Below are 19,951 nucleotides of genomic sequence, written 5' to 3' on the forward strand. Positions count from 1 at the left end.
TTGTAATATAGGTGGAGTTTTTAACATTCTACATTCTATCCTGGGATCTCATAACCTCCTAATTGATATTCTTCATTGCATATATAAAGATTTACTATTCATGTTTTAAACTCTGTGGATTTTGACAAATAGGTATTCTGCTGTTGGATGGAGTGTTCTATAAACGTTAGTGAGATCAAGTTCAGTGATAGTGCTGTTCGGGTCAACTAATGATTTTATTGTTGGCTTGATGCATCAATTATTGAAAGAAGAGTGTTGAAATTTCAACTATAATACTGAAATTATCTACTTTTTTGCTTTCAGTTTTTGCAAGAAATAATTAAATAATTAAGTTTCTGAATCAGTTGGTTTTAAGAAAAATAAAGTATTCTTGATGGGACCGATCTAATCAGGAGGGCCCTAATATGGATGGATGATTTTACAACTTTAAAGATGGATGTTTATTTTCAGGTCATTGGATTCATTCATTCATGCCTTTATTCATTCAATATTTATCAATATTTATTCTGTACCTACATAAACCTGACTGCAAAATTGGCTAGAGATTGACACTGTTCTAAAAAAAAAAGGTTTAATTATGAAGATTGATGCTAATGATTTTTTGTAACTTATGTTCAAAAGGTTATGAAGGAGAATTCTCTGGCAACTGAGGTGATAGCAGATGAATTTTGAAAAATGTGATAATTGCCATTAATATTATTTGCCTAAGCTTACATATATGGCAGAAAATTTGTGGAGGAACGTTAGCTGCATGCAAGTCAGAAGTTAGGGCTATACAGTTGATTATTCATTCATTCAGTATTTAAATAATTCAAAATATATTTATTGAGAACCTAATATCTGGAAGACCTTATCATAGATGAAAGTATTACATAGATGGATAATGCCCAGGAGATCTCAGAGTATGTTGGGGAAGACAGTTGCACAGTTGTAGTACTATGGGAAGTAAGGGAAGTGATATTAGGTTTCAAAGTGAGTCTGCATTATTTTGCTGATGTTTCTGGGAAAACATTTATGGAAGATGTGTGGTAGTTTGTGTGTACAGGTTTTTTTTTTTCAGCACTCATTCCTCTCTCCTTAAAGTTAAAGCATTTAGAAAGCTAAAGCAAAACCAAACAAGCAATGAAACTCCCTTTGAGCCAGTGTTCTGGATACAGCTTAGACCACTTTCCCATTGTATGCAAGTGTATCAGCTTAGAAGGTTAATAAGTCAGAGCCCATCCTGCTATTGTTAATTCTGGCAGCAACTAAAGCCACAGAGATGGCAGTTTTAGAAGTAGTGGAAGTGACAGGACATCATGTTCTCGTGTCTAAGCACCAATCTGTGGACGTGAGAAGCTTAAAGCTTTGGTAATAGGAGCATCTCCCTGAACCAAGGTTGTAGGAATTTTTCTGTGTCTTTAAATTCAATAACCCCAGACTTTCCTCCATGCCTTCAGACACAAGCACACTTCAGCTATTCCAGCTTTTCTGTGTATGTTTCAGTGTAATTTCTGCTTGAGATACCCACTGTGGTTCCTTTTTCCTTCTCAAAACCCTGAAAAATGTGGTAATTAATTGTTCTGAAGAAAGTCACTAGGCCAACAAAACTGGAGTAAAGAGTCAACATTCTCTGCCCATCCCACCCCTACCAGAGGTTATGAGTAGAAGTGTAAAGAGTACACAAATTTAAGCATAATCTAAGTTTTATTCGTCTGGAACACAGAGCGGTTATGGAACAAATCAGGGCCCTATGGGGCCTTCCTGGGACAGACCCCCCTGCCCATGTCCTCTGCCTGTCTCTGTAGAGAAGCTGTAGTTTCCCAGGCCTCTCCTGAGTCACAAAAGCCTGACTCAAGAATTCATGATTAAAAGGATGTAGTGACAGGGCTTCTTCCCTGGTGGCGCAGTGGCTGAGAATCCGCCTGCCAATGCAGGGGACACGGGTTCGAGCCCTGATCCGGGAAGATCCCACATGCTGTGGAACAACTAAGCCCGTGAGCCGCAACTAAGCCCATGAGCCACAACTACTGAGCCCGCGTGCCACAACTACTGAAGCCCGCACGCCTAGAGCCCGTGCTCCGCAACAAGAAAAGCCACCGCAATGAGAAGCCTGCCCACTGCAACGACAGAGTAGCTCCCGCTCGCCGCAACTAGAGAAAGCCTGCGCCCAGCAACGAAGACCCAACACAGCCAAAAATAAATAAATTAATTAGTTAATTAAAAAAAAAAAAGGATGTAGTGACAAAAATAGCAGTTGGGCCAGGAGAGAACTGGTAAGAATTTAAGCAGTAAATCAGCCATATGGCAGTCACGGAGTCTTTGGTTTTTCTCTGAAGTACCTAGGTGACAGTATCTGATACATGTTTCGTGTGTTGTTTGGCAGATGCTACAACCCACACCAAATGGAGGAAGTTAACTACTTGATGACCAGGAGCACATAGCCCGCACACCTACTAGAGCCTAAGGACTGATAAGGTTAACCCTTGTGACACCCCTCTGTTACCTCACCTTCAACCAATCAGAGAATTGTGCACAAGCTGATCATATACCCTCCAACTCCCCTCCCTCACCTGACCTTTAAAAATGCTCTTCTGAAACCCATTGAGAGTTCAGGTTTTTTGAGTATTAGCTGCCCTGGACTTCTTGTATGGCACCTTACAATAAACACTGCACTTTCCTTCACCACAACCCATTGTCAGTAGATTGACTTTACTGTGCGTGGGTGAGTGGACCCAAGCTTGGTTAGGTGACAGTTAAGTGAGCATAACAGGAGCATGTGATTGCAAAGTTAAATAGTAATCAAAAGACTAAAATGTTTATGCATCATACAAAGGAATTTTGACTTTATATTTAAGCAGTACACCTAGAATCAAACGGTACTGCCATTGAGAATATGTATCCCATGATGTAGAGTCTTGGGGAATAAGGTATAGATAGATCAGAAACACTTTATAAAGAACATGGCAGGAGGGATTGCTTCTATGTATGCCAAGCCCATTGACTTGCAAGCCCAATGTACCTACATTTACAGTGCCGTTTGTCTCAAAACCTTGTTTTTCTTTTCTAATTCTGAAATAAAGTTAAGGAAGAATAAAAATACAAGCCTGCTCCTCATTTATTAATTCTAAAACTATGTTTTGAATGTCTTTGTACTATGCTAGATATGGAAGATAGATGACTAAGATAGATAACATCCCTGACTTCATAGAGTTTACTGTCATTAAGTAAGAGAACTTTTATGAATCATCAGGCAAATGAATAACAATTATAAACAACAAAATATGCAATACCATATGAGTAATATAAGCAAACATAAGAGTGTGATGTTATGTTTCGTGTTGGTCATGTAATTTGGCTTTAAGGTGAGGTATTTCTAAGACATTCCTGAGGAAAAGGCAATTCAGCTGAGAACTGATGAATGGCTCTGAAATCACCATCCAAAGACCAAGGAAAAACAGTTCTAGGTAGAGAAAATGGCATGTGTAAGGATGTAAGGACCCTAAACTAAGATAGAGCTTAGCTTTCAGATGAACTGAACCTAAGGTCCTGGTGGTTAGAATATAGAGATTGAGGGGAAGTAAGCAGAATAAATATGGAATGGCAAGTAAAGATTTACAGGCCAGGTTAAGAGTTTTGCATTTTATTCTAAATGTACTGAAAAGTTCTCAATGTATGTTAAGCATGGGAATTCACTGATCAGAGTTATTGAAAATTTTTTCATTACAATTTCAAGAGTAAATTGGGTAGAATTACCAGGGATTGAACTGTCCAAAGCAAAACGAGACAGCTAATTAAAAAAAATACTGCAATAATTCAGGTGAAATTGATCACAGTGGCTCAAACTACTGTTTGTAATAAGGGAAAATAAAACGGGTGCAGTTATATATTGATAAGAGTAAATTGACAAGACTACATGATAGACTGGATGTGCAGAGTAACAGAAGTGAAGTGCCAAAACAGCTTTCTGGAAAAACCGTGTTTAAAAAAGAACCTCATTCTGAGCTAGGTTATATAATTGTGAGCAGATGGGAATGTAGTTGGTTCAATAAAGTAAGTTTGGAATGACTAAAGTAGATCTGTTCTGGAGATATACACTTTGGGGCCTCTAAGTATAAATGAGATTTAAAGCCATGGGAGAGAATGTATTTTCCTAGGGAGAAAGTTGGCATAAGAAGAAAAGAAGACATAAGATTAAATGCATAGGAAATTCAAATTTATTGACACTTGTACAGAGATGAGATAACAAAGGAGACTGAAAATGAGTCACCAGAGAGAGAGAAAAGTAAGAGTAGAATGTGACAGAAGGCAAGGAACTGGGCTGCTTCAGGAATGGGGAAATGGGAAAGAAAGAACAGTAACCAGAGATTACAGCAATATGGAGATACTCTACTCAGATTAGGTTTGGTTGCTTACTGCTTTATAATGAAAATCTTTTACAGGAAGTAATAAAACTGAGAAGTAAGGTTATAGAAAAGCACATGATTTAACAAACAAAGTAAAATAAAATTAATAAAACAAAATAAAGAAGAAGTTTAGGAAATGGAGAACAAATATTTTTAAAGATGATGATATATCTTCTCAATGTACAATCTTTGTCTCTCTTTTATTATTTTTTAAGTTTTCAGATTTAAAAGTAATGAGTTCTCTTTCCTAAATTATTTTATCATTTGTTACATAAGAAATAATTCCTCATTATTCAATCCGCAGGGTGTCACATAACTGTTAAAACATTATTAAAATTATTGGAACTATTAATCCAATGACCCGATCCACTTACCTGTCTACACTGATTATTATCAGTTAAAAAAATGTCTATTAAATGACGATTACTTGTAGAGGAGTGGTTTTATCCTCCACATTTACATACACATAATAATATGAATTAGTTTTATTAGCAAAACAAACAAGAAAACACAATGAAGAATAATATAAAAAGCAAGATTTACCAGTGACATATAGAAAAATGCATGCCTCTAACAATTTGGGGTACTTGTGCTATAGTAGACTCTTAATTGATATAATTCATTTTTTCATCCTGGAGTTACTTAGATTAAATTGCTATCTAAAGCATTATAATGAAATGTATGATTAAGTTTAAAAACATGATGAATTTATTTCTAATTGACCCACTTCAATAGTGTCAGAAAGCAGTAGAGTGAAGTAAATTCTTCTGGGAATTCACCCGTTTACCGCCCGAGACCATCTCTCCTGATCGCAAATCAATATTTCTTTCACTCATCAGTGATCATAAAACTTTTCAATAATTCTAATTTTAAAGAATGATTACAGTGAGTATATAGTCATTGATATCTTAAAGGTTACAGCTAAAATGAACACAAAGTTCATTTTATCTTTAATGAGTGAGCCTTTTTGAAAAGTCAAGCAGTTTTCCTCTGACAAAACTTTATGCATTAAGGTTATATATTTGACTGACCATAAAAACTCTACTAAAATAATTTGTATCTTCTATGAATCTAGTGATATACCAAGATGAGATAGTCTCTTAGGTTTCCACTGGGGCCTTCAATAATCAGTATACGTGCCAGAGGATGAGGTTAATCATTTACAAAAGAGAAGAAGTGACAAATTACAGGGTTCTGAGATATATTTACAAAAAGGAATCATATACTGTGCACGGGGGGCAGTGAGGGTTTATGGGTTCCCGATACTTGAAGAGAAGCAGTTAGGAAGCAAATTGAAGAGACTGAATTAGGAAGGGACCTGTCAGACAATGCTGAAGTCCTCTGTGGGTTTTACATCCACGGATTTATGGTGGTTCAAATATGCCCTATCTTGTTCTTCCTGAGTTTTGTCGTTATTGTTGTTGCTGTGTCTGAGGGAAGTTAGATGCAGAATATGGGCAAATGAAGTGTTACTGAAATGATGAAAAAATTAAATAAACAATCAACTAAAGGAACAAAAAGACTGATAGCTTGGAGGAAAGTAGAGGTATAAATGACTTTGAAGTTGGATTAAAGCTGAAGAACAAATTTAGAAGTTTAACCAACTTATTAGAAGAAGAAGATTTAAAGTGAAGAAGCTTCAGTTAATCTAACAGTTACTTGAAATGAAATGGGAAAATATGTAATGGCAGGTATGAGTGGTTGAAGTTAATGTGGGAGAAGCTCAGTAAATGTGAGGTGGTGAAGAACCTAAAAGACTAAGATGTTGGAGGGGCCATTCTCACTGACATTAAAACCAACCTCATATTGAAATGTCTTGGAATGTAGAAATAAGACCTCAAGAGAGGGGCCAAGTCTCCTATGAAGTGGAAAGATTGACTCAGATTTCCTGGGATTGCAGAAATGAAGGTGAAGGTGATGATAGTAGGGGAATGCTACAGGTCTTCAAATTTTTTCTTCTTGTACCTATTGTTTCTTTATATTTTTATTTGGTTTTATAAGAGGTTGTGAGAACTAATGGTATGGGAAAAGTCAAACAAACAAAACAAAAAACAATACTGAGGAATGAGGGCATCGCATCACTTCCTAAACTGAGACACACTAAAGACATTGATGTCTTTGTGGGAGATCCAGAATGAAGTTGTGGAAGTAGGGGAAATGCCTGGACAGTTTCACAGCATAGAAGGATGTCATTATAAAATGATAGCTTCAGGAAGCACACTGAGAATTAGGGAAGTTGGGAGTTATGAGTATCGAGATGCTGATGTACAGAACACCAAACAACTGGGGAGAACTTACTGTGTGCCAGGATGAATGAAAATATCAAAGACAGGAATGATGAGTGTAGGAAAAATTGCACAGTTGCATTGTTGGGCTATAAAGGAAATGTGAGAAAAAGTACAAGAGACATCTTGGTCAGTTTTTTCTTAAGTAATTACACAGTTGGGAGGAAAAATATTAGGCTCCCTGAAAAGAGAGGATGTCTCAAGGAATACAGGACAGGAGAATTTATTGGCAAAACTGCATGTTAAGTTTACAAATTAGAACAGAGGAAACGATCAGGATCAGCCCTTGTAAAATATTTAATTTCTTACTAAGAAAGGTGATCATTAGCTGTTTGAGTAAATGCAGCTCCACATGAGATTATGTTGTTGCTTTAGCTTAACTACAACTCTCAAACAGAGGCATTTGCATTTTCATGGAAAGCTTATGAAGAAAAAAGATTTTAAGAAAGAAGTAGGGATGAAAGAAAGGAAAAGGGGAGAAGTATCCAAAGTAGAACTTAAATCACAAAAACATCCAGCAATTTTTAAACAATGAATGAGTTGAGCCAAATATAGGTAGCTATCTCTCATAGCTAAGAAAATCACTGAGGAAAAATCCAGCCACAGTTTTAAAGACTCTCAGTTTATTAACTATTTTGTTCTCTGTGTTCCACAACAACATTATATGCTTTCATTGTAATTCAAAAGGGTGTGGGAATTGGACATAAAAAAAAAAAAAAAAAAAAAGATTTGTGCAGTGGAAATCATAGTATGGCATGCAAACCACACAGAAATGTTTCAACATGAATTGTAAATATCTGCACATCCCCTATCCCAGTGTACAGTCCTCTCCTCTCTAAAGAGTCCCTAACATCTTTCAAACTGAATTGATTCCTTAATTCTCTATATTCCCCTAGTTCATTTTGGGGGTTAACAAAAAAATTTTTAAGATTGAAATAAATTATTGGAGAGAGAATATTGGGAGATGAAAAATTCTTCTTTTCCCTTTATTGAGACATTTACTGGTTGATAAAGCCTAAGTAACAAATTCTGTATCTAGTCAACTATTAAACCCTACGGTACAATGAAAATGGAAACAGATCTTGCTTTCTCTTTTTGTTGCTGTACAGGCCAGGAAAGCTGAGGAAACTAATGAAAAACTGTTTTTCTACCAACTTAGGATGGTATTACACTGACTGCTTCATTTCTCCAACTCTGATCAGCTCTGCTCCCATTCATGGCTTTTTATGGTCAACAGTGCTTGCTGGGGGCAATACTGCCACTAAGGACTATGGAAAGCATCTACCTGCCTCCTCTTCCAACCTAAACTTAATGTTTGTGAATATCTACACCATATCCTGGAGATGACCCTGTTACTGAAGGAAACTCTGGTTCACTGGCTAGATGCACAGCAAAGCCAATCTACTGACGCTGGGTTTGTGGTGAAGGAAAGTATAGAGTTTATTTGCAGGGCACTAAGCAAGAACAGTGGGTAGCTCATTCTCAAAAGACCTGAAATCCCCAAGGCTTTTAGGCAAGGGTCTTTAAAGACAGTGTTAGGGGAGAGGGTCATAGGAAGCCTAATCATCTCGTGAACCTTCTTCTGATTAGTTGGTGGTGAAGTAGCAGGGTAACGTTTCTGGAATCTCAATCATCAACCTACTGTGTCCAACCAGTTTGGGGTCTCCGTGCTTGCGTTCAGCATATAGTCACCATCCTCTGCTGGGTGAGGGGTTTTAGTTTCTGCAGAACAACTCAAAGATATGCATCAGATTGTTATCTACGTCACTTCCGGGGGAACTAGGAGTCCTGTGGCTCTACTATTCTAATCATTAACTGTTTGAGTCTGCTCTGCAGAACTCCACAAAGGCCTAGGACACTAAAGCCTTCTTTCTACAAGCAAGAAACAGGAGTCACAGAGGGGCTTCCATACCCAGGAGGGCTCTGTAGGGTCCTACTTGGTTTCAACCCTCCCGCCTTTTCTTTGATACTCCTCAGTCTTAAAGGGAACAAAGGTGGGACGAGAAAGGGAATAAAGTTTTGGATAGAGAGATTAACCGTAAACTCGGCATGGGAACTCAGTTTTAGGGTGTGAAATAAAATTTATATTTTATGGCAAGGCAAGAAAAATTTAAACATAAAAATTCTTCTCTGCCCTTTGGCTTCCCTCTAGCCCTCACTGTGCATTGTGTACTTGCATTTATGCATCAACCAAATCCTCTCCCATCGGCAGGAATACCTGCTCAACCATAAAGAGCAACATTCTCCTAGCATTAACAGGACAACTCCTTACAGATAACATTCCTTCTAGATAAGGTGTCACATGGCGCTTAGATCTGGATTATTTAAACGGTCAATAATATATCATTTAATGTACAGCCCTCTGTCTCAAAAAATTATATAACTGTGCCTTGACTTCCAACAGGTGGAACAGTTCTCAGCTTTCTGAGATGCTCTTCCCATGTTACAATCTTCAAATTTGGCTTGAATAAAAGTTTCCATTTCTTTCTTAGATGGACTGATTAATTTTTCATCCACAGTGGACTCAGTTTCAATTCATTACACCCTCCTTTCGATGCCAAAAGCTCTTCTTCTGTGCACTGGTGCCGAATCAAATCTTGAAGAAAGAGTTTTGGATGAAGTAGAAAAGAATAGCTTTATTGCTTTGCCAGGAAAAGCAGGACACAGCAGCCTCCTGCCCTTCAAAAAACTATGTGACCCAACCCAGGAGAGTTTGGTGAGGAGTTTTATAGCAATGTTTCAACGGCGGAGTTGCTGATAGAATTTGGGTGTGTGTAGGGCATGCACACCTTTAATCTGGTCTCAGGTAATCTTTTGATGAGCTTCTCTGGTTCCTTTAATCTGGCCTCAGGTGGTCTTCTCTGGAATGAAGAATGCTGACATCTTCCATTTGTTGGGGGTTTTGGTTCTATAAGGAGCTTACAGATATCATTATGTGTATCCCTTGAGGCTGAACCAGGACCTGCCCCAAGGCTGCACCATTGTCTCTTGGCTGTTCCTCCCTGTCTCTGCATTCCCTCCATTCCCTGATTAGCAACTGTTTAAATCTGCCCTTAGGAACTCAGGGAAGGTCATGGAGGCTGAAAAGAAAGGCTCTTATGCCCAGGAGTTTGGTTTCACTTTCTTGCAATTGACAAATAAGGAGGGGAAACCACACCACAAAACATGTAAAAACAAGCAATTAACAACTAATCTGGAGACACATTTATTTCCTGGAGGCTAAAGACACCAAAAAATGCAGTGGCTTTAGTGTCACGGGTTTTCTAGTGCTACTTTGCAACATCAACCCTGACCTTTCTCTGAAAGTGGAAGTGATCAACCTGGATCGACCTCTGTATACATGTTTAAACTCTAACCAGTACCCCCTTTCCATTGTGATTATCAATCTACCCATGAGAGGAAAAAAAGTGTTGATTCTGAGTACCTCGGGGATAATTACTTTGCAATTAAGCATTTAATAACAGATTGTATGTGGTTGCAGAAATATAACTGAAAACAAAATTTCCTGCCAACCTAGAAAACCTCTCCACAAAGGTAGAAGAGAAACAATTTAATTAGTGAATAATCATTAAACCAGAATGTGATGTGTATCACAAGCAATCCACCAAAGAGATTGCAAATTCAGAAAGAAATCGCACCTTATTAGATGGCGAAGCAGATAAAATCTATCTCGTCTATGTTCTCAAGATACAAACTACAGCTGATCCTCAAGTAGAGGACGAGAGGACTTGACAGCTCTATTTGTCGCATAAAATTCACCTAACATTCACTTGTTAATTGGGGTGACCATCTGTGTCTAATGGCTTTCTCTAATGGAAAAATAAACTTCTCATAGTTTTACAGTTTGGAACTAGGCACCCCAGGAGTTAGACTCCTCCCCCACAGATGCTGGGGTGGGGGGAGGCAACATATGTCTCGATGTTTGCATTTCAAAGGAATGGCTTCCAAGGATTTGAGAAACACATTCCTGGATTTCTAAGCTGTCAAGAGGCTTATTTATGCTTTAAAAAATTGACTTACAGTTCAGGGACTTCCTTGGTGGTGCAGTGGTTAAGAATCCGCCTGCCCATGCAGGGGACACGGGTTCGATCCCTGGTCCGGGGAGATCCCACACGCTGTGGCGCGACTAAGCCTGTGGACCACAACTACTGAGCCTGTGCTCTAGATCCCGCGAGCCACAACTACTGAGCCTGCATGCCATAGCTACTGAGGCCCGCACGCCTAGAGCCCATGCTCCGCCACAAGAGAAGCCACCGCAATGAGAAGCCCGTGCACCGCAATGAAGAGTAACCCCTGCTCCCCACAACTAGAGAAAGCCGCATGCAGCAACGAAGAACCAACGCAGCCAAAAATAAAATAAATAAATTTAAAAAATAATTGACTTACATTTCAAAGAGAGAGATAACGTAATTACACATTTTCTAAAGTAAATGCTCTAAGAAAAGGGAGGGGTGTCTCCTTTATTTTTAACAGGGAGAATTAAGTCTATTAATTTTATTATGTATTTGCCTTCACAACATATATATTCTTTACCCACCCAAAAAACAAAACTTTCCAAAATTACATTTTTGACTTCTCTACCAGGTCTATCCTCCCAGGAAGATATAAATATCCTGAGCCCATTAGGCCATGGCCTTCTTGTAGCAGACGCCACTGGTGCCCGAGCACTCTCCCTCATTTGTTGTGATTACACTCGCCCTGCAGCAGACGGTCCGTGTAACTTGAGACTCACTTCACAAGGATACCTCTCATCTCTTTCTGCTTTCTGCTCCCTCTCACAGCTGGAGCCCATTCAGCCTCATGCAAGCAGAGCATAAAAGCAGGGAAGTTGTTATCAACCCCAGAAAAAGCCTTCAGTGAGGTGCAAGGACTGAAGGATAAATTTGTCAACCTTCAACTTGCAGTGGCTTTAGGTAAGCCTCTCAGGAGTCCTTAGCAGAACTGAGAACCTACTGCCCTCAGCATCACCCACAATAATGCATCTTATATTGGCTTTGCATATTTATGTCTCTTATTTCCCCCCCCCCCGCCACCCCCCTGCCCCACTACCTTACTCTGGCTCTCTCTAGGCACAGCCCTGAAAGATCCTCTAGTTTTGAAAACTCAAGTGTTTAAATTGGGCCCACCTACATAATCCATGATAATCTTCCCATCTCAAGGTTCATAACATTAATAACATCGGCAAAGCTTCATTTGTCAAGAGGTAACATATTCTCAGGTTCTGGAGATTAGGGTGTAATCATCTTTGAGGGACCATTATTTCGTCTACCTTAATACGTACAGGCAAGTTCTGTCCATTTATCTGTACATTTCCTCTGAGTAACAGAAAGTGATGCATATGGTAGGGTTCAAAAATATTTGTTGAGTTAGAGATAGATAAGGGAGGATATAATATTTAATTTTCATAAAGCATAAAAGCAATAAAAAATAAGATACTCTTAGAAAATTTCAGATATTGAAGGGATTAGAAAATAACTCCCTTATTAGTCAAGAAGGGGTACAGAGCATCTGAAACTTAGGCAAAAGTAATATTGAAAGGTCCTAGGTCTAAATCAGCTATCTATTAAAAGATTTTGCTTACCACCTTTATATTAACAATTGACTAATAGCTTACAGGCTGCTTAGGAAAATTTGTCATTACCACCACAGTAGCTAAAACATTACCTAGGACTTTTGATGAAAAGATCACCTTATTACAATCTGAAGTTCCCCATATCCATGAAAGTTTTATGTAAGGGGTATGTTCAAAATAAAGAAAAGTGGGTTTGTAGGAAAAAATACAAAAGAAAATGGGGTAATGGAAGTGGAATTATAAGAAAATGAGAATTATTGTTTCCAAATAAAGAGATTGTAATTCAGTTATTCTCAACTATTTTCCCTTCCTACTATGTGTCAAGCTCTGGAATATATACAATTTAGGTCTTTGTAACATTGTAGGTAGGGGTGTCTTCTCATTGTCTTCAAGTTATTTCTTAGAGCTTCCTGATTTTTGAAACATCTGATCCCCAAATCTCAGCTTTACCCTCAAACATGTTTAAATTAAAGATAAAAGGAAGGAAGGGAATGCAATGTTTCTATTTTTATGCTTTTCTGCAACATAAATTCAGAAATGGGAAAAAGATAAATTTGTCATCAGATAATAGATGCAGAAATTTATCACCAGGAAATCACAGCGTCACTGTCACTCTCTTCTACTTAACCATGTGTTAGGTTCCGGACATAATGTGGTAATTGCCACCTTACTCCTAAAGATAGCTGTGCCACCACTGTATTTTATGTTTCCTAATAAACATGCCAACCTTCTCAAGCTTACATTTTAAATCTCTTTAGCTCGTGTATTTCTACTAGATTCTCAAGGCCAAAGTTGATTTTTTTTTTTTTTTTGAGAAAGTGTTTAATGTGTGAGAAAATGTCCATTCTAGCATTTGCAGTCCCCGCAGGAGTCACAGAATAACAGCACTTTGACTGTTCTAACAGTGACAGCTCTACATCCATTTACTAGAGAGCAGTATTTCTGCTAAGGCTCCCCAGATTAACTCCCCCTTCTCACCCTTCTCATCTGTGACCTTTTGATGATGAATGTGTCACTAATACAAACATTTATCAGCTTTTAAAAGAAGAATCCCTGTCACTACTTGGGAACAGGGCTTGTTTTCCTGTAATATCTGAAATAGATTTATAATATTAAAGTATGATTGAGAATGGTGAAAAATGGTTAAGTTTTAATGAGACTGAGCTTTCATTAACCTGAAAACACATGCCTATCAGGGAACTGCCACAGAAACACTTAAATCTCATAAATCAGAGGTTTAATGCCTTGTGGTCAGCAGAATTACATGATAAGCTTTTAAAACTATAGATTATCAAATTCTGCAATATTCAAGGAGCATAATCAAGAATTTGTGTGTTTAACATTTTACCCCACATGGGTCTACTGATAGATAGATAATAGAGGCCAGTGATTAAGAGTTTGGTCTCTGCAGTCAGAATATCAGCATTTAAATCCCAGTTCCACCTCTTACTAACCATCTAATTTCAGCAAGTTCCTTAAACTCTAAGAATTAGTTTCCATAGCTGTAGAATATGGAAAATAATTGTACCTATCTCATAGGATTAAATAAGGCAATACATGCCAAATGGCCTACAGTCAGTCCCGAGAAACATTATTTATTATCATCGTTTGCTGCCTGCAAAATTAAAATACAATAAACCTGTCCTTTCAAAACACACCATCTGTACATAGGCAAGCTAGCTACAAGTAGATCTTTTCTAGTGATTTATTTAGATTGCCCAAAATATTATAGTAAGAGATTTTCACATCGTGGTTGGTATATACTCAACAGGAACACTGTTATCTTGTTATAATGGCTTAATTGTAACAACAATTCTGTGACTCCTGGAAACCCACAGAGGAAAACTTTTACATTCTACAAAATATATGACAAAGTCTAGGCTAAGAGAGGACATATTTGAGATAAAATCCATATTAAACTACTGACACTCTGGATCTGAGGCTCTATGATTCTTATTATTTGGGCAGCCTGAGAAGGCAGGTCAAACAAGATGAGAAGCATGTGGGGAGAAAGTCTGCATGACTTTTTGTAACAGAGAAGGGAGTTAGCAGCTACAGGGTCTTTGTCCTGTGCACCTTAGATCTCCTAAACTACTAAAAGACAAAACAAGATAGACAGAGGCTTTCTACTACTAAATTATATGCCGATTTATAGAGCAAAGGCCAAGATCTAGCAATAGGATAAAGCCCAGGGGCTTCAAACTCAGTAGTGAAGTCAAACCTTATGAACAGAAGTAGAATAAAAGGTAGTATTGTCTTATTATTTAATACTGTTCAAAAATGAATTTCTATTGCTTACCCTCAGATCAGAAGGATATTTCACAAACTATTAAGATTTGTTTAAAATGAAGAATTGAACAGAACATCTGACACTCTTGAGGGGAAAATGTAGTCCATGTGGGTACACATCTTAGCCTCAAAGGAATACAAGTTAGAGCAAATACCTGAATTACAGGTATTAAGTCACCAAAAAGAAAACTGCCTTCTGAGTGTGGACTAGGAGAGTAGTGGAAAATGATTACTTTAAGGCCTAGTATGTGTCTCCACTGTGTTAGAAACTGATCTATGATATCACCTTGAATTTGTGGTTGCAATCCCTGAGAGGTGGCTTCTGAGAGCACTGTGTAAGCAACTCCATGGCAATGATCAGACCTTCCTGGATAAAAAGTTGGTGAAGGTGAACAACTCTCCCTGGCTGAGCTTGAGTGGCCGACCATGAGCACCAGATGATTCATGAGGCTTAGTGACTGCTGTCAACTGAATTATGACCCCCAAAACTCATGTGTTGAAGCCCCAATCCTCAATATGATAGGTTTTGGAGATGGGACCTTTGGGAATTAATTCCATTTAGATGAGCTCATGAGGGTGGGGCTTTCTTGAAAGAATTAGTGTCCTTATCAGAAGAGACACAAGAGAGCTTGTTCTCTATCTTTTTCTGCCACATGAAGACATGGAAAGAAGGCAGCTATTTGTAAGCCAGGAAGAAGGTCCTCACCAGAATCCTATCGTGCTGGCACTCTGACCTTGGACTTCATAGTCTCCTGAACTATGAGAAATAAATTTCTCTTGCTTAGGATACCCAGGTTGTGGTGTACATATGACATCCTGGGCTGGCTAAGACAGTGACTAAATGATCCTATGTGAAATATCAGGAAGCTCAATCACCATAGTGGGTTTCCAAATCAAGGGCATTACAGGGTGAGTCATACGCACCCTGCTATGCCACTTGGCCTTTAACATGGGTCCTAACAGAGGCTGGTGGTGACCTTCCCATGATTCCCATGTCTTGACAAGCTCAGGGCTCCAGAAATTTGTAGTTGGTCTGGATTTACCATCTTCCCAGTGTTAGACATGAGGGGGAAAGTCATAGCCCTTCAAGCTCTCATTAGAAAGATTATGACTTCACTATTGCCGTATTTAAAGTGGAGATCTGGGTACACAGATCTATGAAGAGTTTTTTAAAGGTGATTCTAAGGTGGTAATCAGAGAACAAGAGTAACGAGAATCAGTAGAAAGGTGATAACATAATAGCCAGATTTCCTAGGTAAAATTTTTGATCTGCCACTAATTTGCATAACAAGATTCTTAACTGCCCTGTGCCTTAAGAAAATGCACCTTTTAGAATATGCAGGGCATGCCATAATGTTGTTTTTAGGATGAAATAATACATGCAAAGGACTTAGCCTAATGCCTGGCACATAGTAGTTACTATAGAAATGTCAGCTGCTAATACTGACTTGAGATTTCGAGATAAATCCTACGGTAGAGAATGCCTCATGTTGTCAAATTGACTGATGAGATGCCCCTGCAAGATGTAGACAGTTGTGGGTGGAATATCCCCTTTCACATTATCAAGACTTTTCTGGAAATCCAGGACCACATGGGATTTTTCCCTTTAGGGATTATTTGTGTCAACTGAGGCCTTCTTTAAATGGGATGTCTTAACAAAGTAAACTTTGAGGACAAGACAATGTCTTAGGTGTCCAAGAGCTATTCTCTTGCTGGACAGCCAGTGTTTGCTGGTTTGATGACATCTGTCAAGGGGACAACATCTGAGAGCAGTGATTTATTTATCTCTCATGCAATTATAAAAGCTGCTCATATGTATTTATTTATTAATTATGAAGTAATTTTCCTCTATGGAAACTTACAGGAGAAAGGATGATAAGCATCTATATATTTAACACCCAGATCTATCAAATCCTCATACTCTTTCATAATTAAGTGGACATTGTTGAAGACCCCATAGACCAATGTCTAATCCCATCTTCATCTGTTCCCATCAGACGTAACCACTATCCAAAGATGCTGTTCATCATCTGCAGAATTTTCTATTTCACTTGACTACATATGTGTTTATATATAACAAATATATGGTATTTTTAATTTTCATGACATTTTATATAACAGTATTTGATAGCCAGCCTCAAAGATGGACTCTAGTTATCTTTGCCTACTAGTAAACCTGCCCTTGAGTAGTTTCTTCCATTACTGAATAGTAATGTGTAAGTAATGACTAGTCTGTGTAAGCAGTAGACTCTGGGGGAGGTGACAGTTGTGACACCTGAGGTGAGATTATAGAGCCATTACAGCTCTGTCTTGGCCTCTTGTATATATCTTTTTCAAGTGAACCTTCTACCATGTCCTGAGGACACACAGATTGCCATTTGGGGAAGCCCACGTAAGGAGGAACTGAGGCCTCCTACCCACAAACAATGGCACCTTGCTAGCTATGTGAGCAAGCCACCTTGGAAGAGGGTGATCTATCACTAAAAGCCAATAGATGATGGTAGCCTGAACCAGTATCTGTCTACAGTCTCATTCAGACCCTGAGCCAGAACAGCACAGAAACGTCACTCCCATGTTCCTGACCCACAGAAACTGTGAGAAATGATACAAACATTTTGTTCTTTCAAGCCAATAAATTTTGTAGTTATAGGTTGTACAGAAATAGGTTGATATTGCTATAACATGGAATCGTGTTGTATATATCTCTTTACATGTTGATCTTTTTTTCACTCAACATTGTCTCTGTTTTAGATTTCTTTTGGTTGATGCTTTTATTGCTGTATCATTCATTTCAACTATTTTATTGTATTAGAGCATGATATAACTTTTCTTTGTATGAAAGTATAGAGAGGGAGTTCCCTGGTGGCCTAGTGGTTAGGAGTCCGGGCTTTCACTGCCGTATCCAGGGTTCAATCCCTGGTTAGGGAACTGAGATCCCACAAACCATGCAGCACGGCCAAAAATAAATAAATACATTTTTTAAAAAATGAAGTGTAGAGAAGCATAAGTTGCTTTGAATTATACACTGTAGAATAATTGTCCAATAAAACTCTTGAAACATCTTTCTCTTTAGTGTATATTCAAGATTCTATACGTTATTAACTTAGTAGTGGGATTTATTCTTTGTGACCAGTTACATGTGTCTTACAATTGGCTAGATATTATCAAGTTATTCTCCAAAATATTTGTACAAATATTTATTTGTACAAATTCCTCAAACAATGTATGAGTGTCGCCATGCATCTACATTCCCACCAATAATTGGTGACACTAGACTTTAGTCTTTGCTAATCTGATGTTCTTCTACAGTTTTTTTAAATGTATATTTTATTGATCACTAGTGCATTTAAATTCCCTGCTTTATCATAGTAAAGCATGCTAAATATGAGGAAAAAACGCAAGCCAATATCCTACTTCTTATTATTTCAAAAAGGAAAAAATTTTAAGCTATACATACCACTGCAAACACACAAATAACATCCCTAGTACACCTATACATTTAACATGCTGTTATAATGTTATAGTGCATTGCAAAATATTAGAAACATTGTTTACTGTTCACCAGTTTCTTTGAGTGTAATATCTGAGATAAAGTTGTCTTTTACTGACACATGATGTGCTTTTGCCAACACCTGTATTTGATTTAGACATTCTACAGTGAGAATCAGAATACCCCAATACTGTCAAATGAACTCACTGGAAATCTTGGCAGAAAAGTCTAAGAACAACTAAGATTGGAAAGAATTTTTCTGGGCTTCAATTCCCACATAATTGCAAGGAGACTTTGGTAAAAAAGTAATGGCATTAGGATGGTTTGATTACTGTAAATCACTCAAAACTAACCAACCCAAGCACCCATCCAGGAAAAGACCATCGTTGCTGAGGACACTAGGGACAATGCAGAAAGAAAATTTCAGATTAAGATATGGAAAGAGAAAAAAGTGCTAGAGGAAGCTCTAGAGCCATTGGTCTAGAAGAGATGATAGGGCCAAGCCTCTACCTCTTAATATATGATAAGATGAATTTGAGATCAAAAGTCAACAAATAGTTACAGAAGGAATTTTGCAATGCTAAAGTCTACAGTTAAACCCTTTCCATTATGATAATTATTATATGTATGCACCTGAGAGTGTAAGAACAACTTCCATTGAGACTACCGAATGTGAAAGGAGAACGGGAAACACACTTTCTCAGTCCAAGGCAGGTTAAATCTCCCAAAATTAGTAAGGAAAAATATGCAGTTAGATGGTATAGTCTCTATCACACACTGTTATCTATAAAAAAATACATACTTTTCCTTCCAGTTTTATTGAGATATAAGTGACATGCAGCACTGTATAAATTTAAGGTGTACAGCATAAAGATTTGACTTACAAACATCATGAAATGATCATCACAATAAGTTTGGTGAATATCCATCATCTCATATAGATACAAAATAGAAGAAAAAAAATTTTCCTTGTGATGAGAACTCTTGGGATTTACTATCTTAACAATGTTTACATATAACATACAGCAGTGCTAATTATATTTACCATGTTGTACATTCCACCCCTAGTACTTTTATACCTTATAACTGGAAGTTTGTACCTTTTGACTACATTCATCCAATTGCCCCTCTCCCACTCCCCCTCCTCTGTTAACCACAAATCTGATCTCCTTTTATATGAGTTTGTTTGTTGTTTTTGAAGTATACTTGACCCAGAACACTATGTTAGTTCCTGGTGTACAAAATAGTGATTTTGTATTTCTATACATTTCAAAACGATCACCATGTTAAATCTAGTTACCATCCGTCACCATACAAAGGTATTACATTGTTATTGACTATATTCCCCATACTGTACATAGCTGTGACTCATGCATTTTGTAACTGGAAGTTTGTACCTCTTAATCTCCCTCACCTATTTCTCTCATCCCCCTAACCCATTCCTCCTCCTCTGGAAACCACCAGTTTGTTCTCTGTATCCATGGCTCTGTTTCTGTTTTGTTATGTTTGCTCATTTGTTTTGTTTTTATGATTCCACATAGAGGTGAAGTCATTCAGTACTTACCTTTCTCTGTCTGACTTATTTCATTTAGCATAATAATCTCTAGGTCCATCCATGTTGTTGCAAATGGCAAGATTTCTTTTTTAAATGGCTGAGTAATATTCTATTTTGTATATTTACCTGATCTTCTTTATCCATTCATTTATCAGTGGACTCGTAGGTTCCTTTCATATTTTGGCTATTGTAAATAATGCTGCTATAATCATTGGGGTGCCTATTATCTTTTCAAATAAGTGTTTTCATTTTCTTTGGGTAAATAACAAAGAGTGGAATTACTGGATTGTGTGGTAGTTGTATTTTTAATTTTTTGAGGAACTTCCATACGTTTGCACAGTGGCTGCACCAATTTACATTCCCACCAGCAGCGTA

General features: G+C 37.8%; 1 long non-coding RNA gene across 5 annotated transcripts in view; it reads left to right on the forward strand.

Moving 5' to 3' along the window:
* The window catches only part of LOC137759205 (uncharacterized), a 520,553-nt gene that overhangs the window by 446,985 nt on the left and 53,617 nt on the right, over positions 1-19,951 (forward strand). For 3 of the 5 annotated variants that reach the window (XR_011073048.1, XR_011073054.1, XR_011073056.1), the window contains one exon: positions 2,366-3,025. The exons of the other annotated variants lie outside the window; for them this stretch is intronic. This is a non-coding gene — a long non-coding RNA (uncharacterized lncRNA). Of the gene's footprint in view, positions 1-2,365; positions 3,026-19,951 lie in introns of those variants that run through there. 5 annotated transcript variants of the gene reach the window in all.

The sequence above is a fragment of the Eschrichtius robustus genome, chromosome 2 (assembly GCF_028021215.1).
Source record: "Eschrichtius robustus isolate mEscRob2 chromosome 2, mEscRob2.pri, whole genome shotgun sequence".
Classification (NCBI taxonomy): domain Eukaryota; kingdom Metazoa; phylum Chordata; class Mammalia; order Artiodactyla; family Eschrichtiidae; genus Eschrichtius; species Eschrichtius robustus.